This window comes from Eptesicus fuscus, chromosome 15 (genome assembly GCF_027574615.1).
Source record: "Eptesicus fuscus isolate TK198812 chromosome 15, DD_ASM_mEF_20220401, whole genome shotgun sequence".
NCBI classification, from domain to species: domain Eukaryota; kingdom Metazoa; phylum Chordata; class Mammalia; order Chiroptera; family Vespertilionidae; genus Eptesicus; species Eptesicus fuscus.
The window spans coordinates 47,892,725-47,903,635 of NC_072487.1; positions in this window are offsets into that span (position 1 = coordinate 47,892,725).

Sequence of the window (10,911 nt, forward strand, 5' to 3'; positions counted from 1 at the left end):
ACCCAGGAGTCTTCTCTGGGCATCAGGCTGCCATGCTGGTGCATGTATTTGGCAAGCAACCTCCTACTTCTGGCCCTTTACTCTTGCTGTATCCCCTGATGTTGGTGGACCTAATTTCCTTTCCATTCCTCTCCTTCTCTATCGAGGATTTGGTGTGCATAATGTTATTTCTCTCCTTGAATGCTAATCCTCCAGAAATCCACATGACGGATTATTATTATTATCCCAATCAGGTTAATGTCACATCTCCACAGAGGCCTTTCATGGCCATCCTACATGAAGTATCAAGGTCAAGGAACTAATTATGACTATTTTTAAATTAGCCCTTCTGATTTGCCGCATTATATGTTTGTCTATTATCTGTCACAAATAGAATGTAAAATGCTAAGAGAAGGGCATTTGTCTACTTTATTCAGAGCTATATCCCCCTGGGTCTTTTTTTTTAAAATATTTTTAATTGATTTTTTACAGAGAGGAAGAGAGAGGGACAGAGAGCTAGAAACATCGATGATAGAGAAACATCGATCAGCCGCCTCTTGCACAACCCCCACTGGGGATGCGCCCGCAACCAAGGCACATGCCCTTGACCGGAATCGAACCTGGGACCCTTCAGTCCACAGGCCGACGCTCTATCCACTGAGCCAGACCGGTTTTGGCTCCCCCTGGGTCTTGAAGAGAGACCAGCACATAGAAAATGCTCACAATTCGTTGAATGAATTGCAAGACTGGATTTAGGGGCAGCATAATTAATTGTAAAGAATGTGGACGCTTAAGCCAGGTAGGTTGGGTTTATATCTTGCTTCTGCCTCTTCCTCAATAAGTAATCTCAGACAAGTTACTTTGCCTCTCCATGCCAGTTTTCCTATCATAGAATGCAAATAATAATAACAAACTGTAGCATTTCATTTTATTTATTTTTAAATATTTTATTTCTTGATGAGAGAGAGAGAGAGAGAGAGAGAGAGAGAGAGAGAGAGAGAGAGAAGGAGATTTGTTACTCCACTTATTTATACATTCATTGTTTGATTCTTGTGTGTGCCCTCACTGGGGATCAAAAGTGCAACCTTGTTGTATCGGCGATGACCCTCCAACTAACTGAGCTACCCCGACAGAGCATTCTGTAGCATTTTTCAATCATGGCCACAAATTCTTTGGCACTCCTTCTATCCAGAGGAAGGACTGTGTCCCCTACCCTTGACTCTGAGCAGGCTATGACTGTTCTGACCAGTAGAGTGTGATGGAAACAATGGACCAAAGCTATGTCATACAAGGTGGTCTAGCTTCTGCCTTCTCACTGGAACACTTGCTCTTGGAATCCAGAGCTGCCGTGTAAGAAGTCCAAGGACTCTGAAGCTATGTTTTGAGGATCCCCCCTCCTCCCTTCATGGAGAGGCCACATGAGTAAGTGCCCCAATTCACAGTTCCACGTAAATCCAGCCTTTAAATCATTTCAGGCCAGGTGTCAGATTCCAGGGAAGAAGCATCTAGGACCTAGATTCTAGGTAGTTAGTCACGCCACCTGGCGACTGGGAAGGTCTGACACTGTGGAGTAGAAACGTCTTCTCTGTCTGACGTCCTGTGCACTGTCTGATTTCCAGAGAGTCTGTGGACACAGAAAAACATTATTCTTTTATGCCATTAAGTTTAAACCAGTAGCCATAGACAACTGGCACCCCATATTAAGGGCTATTTTGAATACTAACGTAGTTATTGTTTGTAAGATGCTTAGAACTAGGTCAGTGCCAGCTATGTAGTAACTAGTCAATATGTTAACTTTTATTGTTACTGTGAGAAAAGTTCTACTGAAAAATACAGGGAATTCTGAGGTATTATTTAAACAAAAATGCTCTTAAAACTTAATGAGAAAATTTGGAACAGATTTAATGCGATAAGTTTTACTCCCCCAAACCAACTTCTTTATACTCTTGGATAGAGGCTGTACAGTGATTTTCTAATTGACTGACGGCTTGGAGTCGGATGTGGTAAAGCCAGCCCTGGGAGAACAAAGCCTTCAGCACTACAGTATGATTTCTCTGAGTGCGGGCCCAAGGTCTGGCTCACGTTCATGGTCCTCTGAGTACCTAGCAACAGTGCAATGCTCAGCGTGGACACCCCACAAATGTTTGCCTCACTGACTTGATTGATGCACTTGTGTTCACTGTCTTATATAAACTTTTCGGAAAACATTGCTTTATTTAGTATTTTCTCTACTTTTGCCTTTAAATATGTAATATTTGCCAAGAATTTGATTGGTAATCTCATAAAATGTAGACTGATGTTTATGGATTAAATGGCTAGTATTGTTAAGAATGTACAGCGCAGCGTAAACATGGCACTCTTGCACAATCCTTTCCTGGACTCAAGCTTTTTGAACTGAGTTCAAATCTAAACTGAGCCGAGGCCACACAGGGCGTTCGAGCAAAAAAATGTGAATTTGGAATGCACTGAACCCTCTCGATTGGGGGAGATAGGCACTGGAGGAGGTAATTTTTTAGGACATGCTTTTCATTTCTGGTCACCTGGCAAGCCAATCTAAGAAAACATACTGCACCAATGTGAGTTTCAAGCCACACACATTGTCTAGATAGAAAAACAACTCCCCAAATCACATAGTGTTTTGGAAATTATTCGCTGAATATGTCAACATACCCCTCAAAGGAAAAGCAGTTGCCCAGTTTTTGGACTCTTCTCCTGCAGATTTCTCAAATTTCGAAATAACAGAATCCTTAAAATAATTAGTTGAATATGCATCACATTTTTTCCGATGGCCTATTGAATGCTTTGCTACAAAATAATTTAATGTGTCTAGTTTCATGGTGAGTGATCCATGTGTGTGATAGAGCAGATAGGGGAAGGAAGAAATACCAGCAGGAGGAGCAGAGAGGCTAAAGAATAAGAAAGGGAGGGAAGAGAAATATTTAGATTTAAGAGGTAGAGAGTACAACACTAGCAACTAGGAATCTCCTTTGAAACTCATAGTCTGCAGAGCTTTACTACAGCAAATATTAGTGCTTCAATGTCATTTATAGCCAGTACAGTACAACCTACACATCCAAAGTGAAAAATATTTGGGACTGGCTTCTCTCAGTAACAATGAAGTCAGGGACAATGGTAGTGATAATGACTTTCTATTCATTGACCCAGTTTGCAATGTTCCTGTAGGAGCTGTTGATTTAGTGCAGTGGTTCTCAACCTGTGGGTCTCAACCCACAGGTTGAGAACCGCTAGCAGGGTCGCCTAAGACCATCGGAAAACACAGATATTTACATTACGATTCATAACAGTAGCAAAATTACAGTTATGAAGTAGCAACGAAAATAATTTTATGGTTGGGGGTCACCACAACATGAGGAACTGTATTAAAGGGTCGTGGCATTAGAAAGGTTGAGAACCACTGATTTAGTGGATCAGGATCAGCATTGCCATATAAGCAGCCTAACGGAGCATTTTTTTTGTCTCAAGCAAGGAAAGCACACATCAATGAACTGATTGGCTATTTTTACTGGAATGTCATTTTAATGGCTGGGCCAATATCTCTCTCATGGATTATCATTATTATTAGTGATTAATTTGAACTCAACATTCACAGTTCTATTAGGAACCACTGGCTGAACATAAACTGTATGTTATACAGAGGACTCGGCTTACATGTTGTCTGTGTGTCCTTAATTCTAACCTCATAATTCCCATTTTTATTTTGTTATTTTTAAAAATATATTTTTTTTTATTGATTTCAGAGAGGAAGGGAGTGGGAGAGAGAGATAGAAACATCAATGATGAGAGAGAATCATTGATTGGCTGCCTCCTGCATGCCCCACACTGGGCATCGAGCCCGTAACTCGGGCATGTGCCCTTGGCCAGAATCGAACCTGGGACCCTTCAGTCTGCAGGCCGGCTCTCTATCTACTGAGCCAAACCGGCCAGGGCCATTCTTCCCATTTTTAAAGATGAAAGACTTGAATTGCCCAGTGCCATATGGCTAGTAAGCAAAGGAACTGGGGTTTGGAGCTAGATCTGACTCCCAGATCTTGCCTCACCATACATGACATTATCTGAATTGCTTACTCAGAGCAACTGGTACTGGGAACCTAGACTCCTGGGGACTTAAATAATCCTTTGGTCTTTAGTCCCTAGCTTAACGTTGCCCAATTGTTTCAGCTAACAAACCGAGCAGGTTAAGGAGTGGGCTGGCTTTGACATCAGCATGTTGAGACTGGCAACCCAACCCCAGCTCTGATATCATCCCGGTGAAGTCAGCCTGGCATGGCCCCTGCTTGCCAACTGCCTCAGAATTGTGGTCTAGCCACAAGCCAGACACCATACACTCACAACTGGTAAAAAGGCTGGGCAAGATGGCTTGGTGGGAAATATGCCTTCTGTAGGCTGCTGGTTTCCCAAGCCTACCAACCTTTCTTGCCTAAAGAGAATGAAGATTAAGTAGTTAGTTGCCTTGGATTTCATGTCAGTGGAATGTAATTAGCTCAATTGATTTACCTTGACTCCAACAACATCACATGTGCAGTGATCCTTTTTGACTGTTTAGGCAACAGTGGAGAAAAAGAATTCTAAAATTATTGGTGCCATTTCAAATGCCCCTCTTCCCAATTTGGCCTGTAAGGGTGCTGGTGACCTCTTTGAATCATCCTGGTATGTGTGTGTATAGAAGTATATGTGTGACATATAAAAGTGTATTGAACAATCAGGGTAGAATGGGTTAATAACAACAAAACTCTTCCTTGACTCTATTTCCGACTCGGTGCTAATTGAATTAAGCTAATGCCCCATCACTGTGCTAGACCTGAGCCCTCTGCTCCCAGATCCATTCCTTGCCTTTCTCCATTCTGTCCTGCTCTGTATCGCTGGGAGGTTTACCCCCTGTGGCCTGTGCTGCCCAGGTTTCTTCATCAGTTGTCTTCCAGCAGGACTTGGCTAATGGGAGGCACTGCTGTGAGATAGTAGGGGAGTAAAAAAGGGAGAAGCCAGGGTACTTTCTCCTTCCCTCACTGCCTTGGGCAGTACCCCCACCCCTCGCCAGGATTCTCACTGCCTCCTGTGACCTTGACCTTGGGCTCAGGTAAGACTGTGACCATTGAGCCTTGGAGAGGTAGCAACCACTTGCTCTTGCCAGTCTCAGGTTGGACCACCATTCTGGGTTCTGCTTCTCAGCCTCTATCATCTACGTAAAGAATTAAATACCCTCTATTTTACATACCCAGAGTGGTTGGTTCCCCTGGTTGAACCCTGACAGATATAATTATGTCATTTTTGTATCACTCAGAAATTGTTTCACATATGTATAAATTGTCTTTGACATAAGATTTTGGTAAGATCTGGGGTGGGGGGATCTTTCAACTTGATAAGTGTTCAGTAGGTATGTACTATGCAGAAGCAGGTACATAAGTGAACATTTATTGATTGTTACACAGAGAGGGTCTTAAAAAGTTGAGAAGATCTACAAAATATTTTTTTTAGGTCAGTGGAATGTCATTGGTTCAATCTATTTACTGCCTGCATATAATATGGACACATTAGGAGATGGAAACATTTAGTAGAGCTCCTGTTTGAGCAGTGCCAATGTCAGGGCATTTTCTGTGGTGGTGTCATCAGATTGCCTACTGGCATGTGTTGTCAGAGAGCAGGAGCAATTCCATTCAAATAAATGATTATTTCTACTGATTCACTGAGCAGGAAAAGTTAGGATTCTATTCAGAAGAGTGGGTGAGCCACATGTTTCCTCCCACCTTCATTATAGGTAGACTGGAATTGAACTAAATGAGCCATTAAGAACGTTTCTGTAGCATCAGTCATTGGCCTACAAGGTCTGTGATGTCCATGCACCAGATAACAAATTCACTGGTAAGGATGAGGACGATATGGAAGAAGGGAGAAATGAGAGCAGCCTTTTGTAATTTTTTGTGACATTTAAATGAGCAAATAAGTCACTGGTAAAATCATTCCAAATAAACTGTGCTGACTGAATCATTGTGCATGTTTTTATTTACTAAAGGGGAAGTAGGCAACTACTTATAATATAAATCATGATGTTTTGAGGAATGCCATTTTCAATTATTAAAATCATCTAATTTTGAATGGAGCTGAAAGTCAGAGCTGGGAATAACAAGCATCTTTACTCTTTCCTGATATGCCAGAATCTTGCTTTCTATTCAAACCTCTCCTTGCAGGAACACTAAGGCAGTGTCAGAGAAGAGCATGAAGAGAAAAAAGTAAAGAGAAAAAGAAGAGTAGGGGAGGAAGGAGAGGGTAATAAAGGAAGAATAATGGATAAGGCCCTGGCCATTCAAGATGCTGTTGCCTGAGCTACTTCCTGCTTCTCTCCATTTTCTGTTTCTCTAGTTGCCTTAGGGATGGGAACCTTAGCCCTTCTTATTGCTTTGGCCCTACGGGACAGGTTGTGGGGCTTTTCATTTGTTTTCATCTCTTTGCTCAAATAGGAGGTAAGCTTTCTTTTCTCCCCTCACCTATCTTGTTCTTTTGTACTTAGAGTATACTTTTATTCTTAAAGTATTAAGTATAAAAGCCTACCTCACCTCCATTTTTCTTCTAGAGACCCAGCTAATCTTGTAAGCTAATGTATTGGTGGCCAGTTGGACATGGGACTCAACCATTCCCAGCTCCCCTTTTGGTTTGCCTGAGTGAAAATACAATTCACCCCTTTCTTCAGCAACTGAAGAAAATGAAAATATATAATTTACTTAGTTTGTTAAAAAGCAGTGCCTGTGGACATCAGATTAATTTGGTTCAAATCAGGGGCCAAATGGAATATCGAGATTTAAAATAACAGTATGGAAGAAGTCACTTCTCTTCACTCCCTACTCTACTTTCCTCTTTAAAGTAGTTCCCGAAGTTGGAGTAGAAAATAATAGTTTTAAATGTTCTCTTTGTGAAGGAATTTGCCAATTATCTGGCAGATGTTCTTTCTTTTTATTCCTTATGCGTCATAGTTTCCTTAACATTCTCTCCCTCCTTTTTTTCCCCCTTTCTCTGGCTCTAGCTCTCCCTTTTGTTCTCTTTTTCAAAGCAGTGAAGATAGGTTCAAAGAATGTGTAATGCTTATTTCCTTCCCCTGGAAACAAGGCTATGCCAAGTCTGGAGGCCCCGTGTTGATGAGAAGTTCTCTTACTTTAATTATAACCTTGTCTAGGAAATTCTCTACCAATATAGTGACTTTTGTATCCTGGAATTAATTTCATTAAGTGAGTTGCAACATTAAATTGTTTGTTTTGATTTTATGACTCCACTTAAACCTTCAATCCCCCCCTAAAATAATGAAATGTTGAATCATGAGTACCCATATTTTTTTCATGGGATTTAAAATTAAAATTTCCCTAAAAGTTCTTGGAGGAATCAGAGAACTATCAAAATAACTCACAACCATGGGTTAGGAATCAATATTTTCATCCTTGAAAGAAAAAAATATCCAAAGACTAATTTTTGAGTTTTGTTGACCAGCATAATATTAAAATTGTCTGGTCATTTTGGATTCATCTTAGTCAAAATTCTGAGCCCCTGAGTTAATATCCATTTTTGAAAACAAATCATATGTCTCTGTGCTAGTTATTTCTTTTTCATAATTGAAAATTAACTCTAATATATGAATTTATTGATTGTTTTCTTTAAATAGCAACAATTCCATTCCTCCTACACAGTACATTCACAACAAACATCCTACTAATGTAGACGCAATTCTCAGTGACCTGTAGGTAGACCACCTAATGCATAATAACTGGCTACACCTTATGACTGAAATTGGGCCTCAGGCTGCTCATTCCAAGCTCTTGTTCCCTTCACTGGGGCTGAAGTTCTAATCATCAGACACCCTTACCCACTCCCCTTGCTAGCTCTCTCCCCCGCTCTTTCCATACTAGCTTAAACAATAAATGGAGAAGAATGAGAGTAAAAAGCTACAGTGAGAAAATGTACAATTCATGTGAGACGCTTTTTGATTCTCTAATTTTGTGGGACTCATTGAGCAAATGCTTTGTTGCACAATCTGATTCTTGGTAAGATAAAAATGGCCAACAAACTGACAAGTTTATTTCAGGCAGATCCTGAAAATACAGAGTTTCTGTATTCATTCCTGGTTCCACACAAAATTTTCTTTTCTGAGACATTTTGTCATGAAAAGCACTTGGTGCCACCCCTGCCACCCACCTTGTATACTGCTATTGTTACAACTCCTTCTATTACTATAGCTACACATGCAAATGCACACACACACACACACACACACACACACACACACACACACACCCCTCCATCAGAAAGAGTGAAAGCATCACAGAGCTGGACAGACCCTAGGAGAGGCCTGTGAGGAAGATTGGGTTTTTCCAAAAGGTGTGTGGAATTTCACAGCAAGTAGCTTATAAGAAGAAATGATTGGGAGAGGTGCGGGCCAGGTGGTGGTCAGTATGTCCCCTCAGTGAAGGTGCTTTTCCATGGAACTATGGGAGAAGGCAGATTTAGAGTACAGTTATAGGTCTTCCTCTTCCAGAAGGTATTGCCTTGCAGCTCCTCTCTGTACCTCCAGGAAAGTCTGATCACGCCTTTAGTCTTAAGTGATGCCCAAGTGGAAAAGAGAAAACAAGACATTGGGGGACGCGTTGCCAGCTACCAAGTCATTGTCCCATCCTACCCATCCGCCATGGTTCAAGCAGAGAAAGGACAACATGGTTCCAAGAGGATTATATCTGGAATTAATGGTCAGTGAAGTGAGCCAAGGTTCACGTTCAAGGAGAAGCCATTGAGAAAACCCCCAGAGCTTAGAAAGGGCCTCCAAAGACATCTATAAATACTCCAGTGAGAAGAGACCCTTAGATTGAAGGCCCAGGAAAAAAAATAAAAGTGAGGCTAAAAGAAGAATTTGTTAAGAAACATTTAAGGGTTAGCCATCCCTCCAACATGTTTATTTCCCAGCTATAAATCCTCCTCCATCTGAATTTATATCCCATAGTTTCACCCTCATGCTTCAGTTTAGAAATGAAACTTCTCTAAGGAATATCAACTTCATATGATACCCTGAATATCTTATAGGATTTTGGACTCAGATTTCAATTATTTTTAAATCCATCCAAATGCCTTTTCCCTGCTGACAGCTCTGCACTGCCCACTCATATAAGAAGACTCACCAGGAGAATAAATTATTTCTTCCCTTGTCACCGGTAATTTGTGTTCACTAAATTACCTCCAGATCTACTTTCCCAAGTCAAAAATAACTTCATGGTTTGTTTTTTTCTTCCATGTCCACCTTGGAAAGACATACAGATTTTGAAGTTAACCTCTCTCTGTTAGATACTCAGGAATAATTAAGCTAGTTCCCTCCCCCCCCCCCTTAAATCAGCCAGATGTTTCATTTTAAGATGGAACAATACATGGTTTATTTGACCCAAGTTCTCATGGAAAGGCCATTGCTTTCATTTTGATAGTCCTGTTATGTGAGAGGTAAAAATGAAAACCATCTTTAAGAGAATTTCTTTTTATTTTTTTATTTTTCTGGGAACAGTGCTTGGTCTAAATAGGAAACCACATTTTAAAAGAACATGTAAGTTATTACTGATGATGCTTCAGAATCAGATCAAACACTTTAAGCTACAGCCATCATGTTGGGATTTTATCACACTGCTCCTCATAAACTTTAAAAGAGATTTAAATGTCTTACCATGTCAAGATCTGTTTCTGGCAAGGCATCTATTTACATTATTTCTTTGTCACTTTTGTGTTTTCTTCTAATCAAGCTAGGCTAATATGCTTAGGGCACCTTTCATTTTTGTCTTAAAGAATGCTAATAAATGGTTAAGGGTATTTTTTTACAACATGGTGAGTGTTATTTCACAATGTTTCATTAGCCACAAATCCTCAAGTCACTTTTAAGAATTCCAGATGCTCTACTGTAGGTATTTTTGCAGCTGTTTTGTGGAAAATCATGAAAGTGCCACTCTCTTTGGAAGAAAAAAGAAGAAGAACATATCTCATTCCTTTAGGGATCAGTCTCTTTTACTGTACTTCATAGTAACAAAATGGGCAATGTAAAGACAGCTGTGTACTGGATATATTCATTCCCTCCATCTGCTTGAAGTTCAGATAGTTAAAATAGCTTCTAATTTGTAAAACTAGTTTGGTTTACTTTGAAGGAAGTGTTCCTTTTGAATTGGTTGCCATACATTCTGAAGTTTTCTTCCTGCAATTGGCAGGACAAAATTGGGCCTAAAGAGATTCTCTCTGCATCCAATGATTTTGTTTTTACAATGTATGTTATTGTTCTTTGTGGCAAGGTTTATGGTTGAATCCACACAATCTTCTACCTGGAAGACAACATGTTATATCTAACTGTTGATAACTACTGACTCCTCTTAGGGCCACATATATTTGTTAACTTAATATTTGAAATTTGAAAGTTATATTCAGAATATTCTGAATATTTATTCACTAATATTTTCTTAAACCTCAGGAGTATTTTGATGCATAGACAGCCACAGTTTGTAAACAAAAGAGAGAGAGAAGTTTCCTTTTGTTGTTTCCAGTATCACACAATCTGTAGTTTTCATTATCTGTATCTTGTATCTGACTTAGAATGTTGCTAGTGATCATTTCTTTCAAACAAATTATGAAATGCTGAATTGGGGATTTAGGTCTAAAAGGCCTTACTGGAATTCACATTGCTGAGATTTTGACTACAAAGTCAAGGCTAAGTTAGGAAAATCCATTAGTAGGATTTGTGATACAAGGAAAAGTAGATTGGAATCCAGAGATTAAGGGTCAGTCCCTGGCTCTAGCTATTTCTAGCTGTGGCAACATCACTTGGAGTTTATGATTTCAACTCTCATGTTTTATAAATGCAGAAACTTGGGCTCTGACACGAAAAGTTCCAACAGAGCTCTAGAATTCCATAGTCCA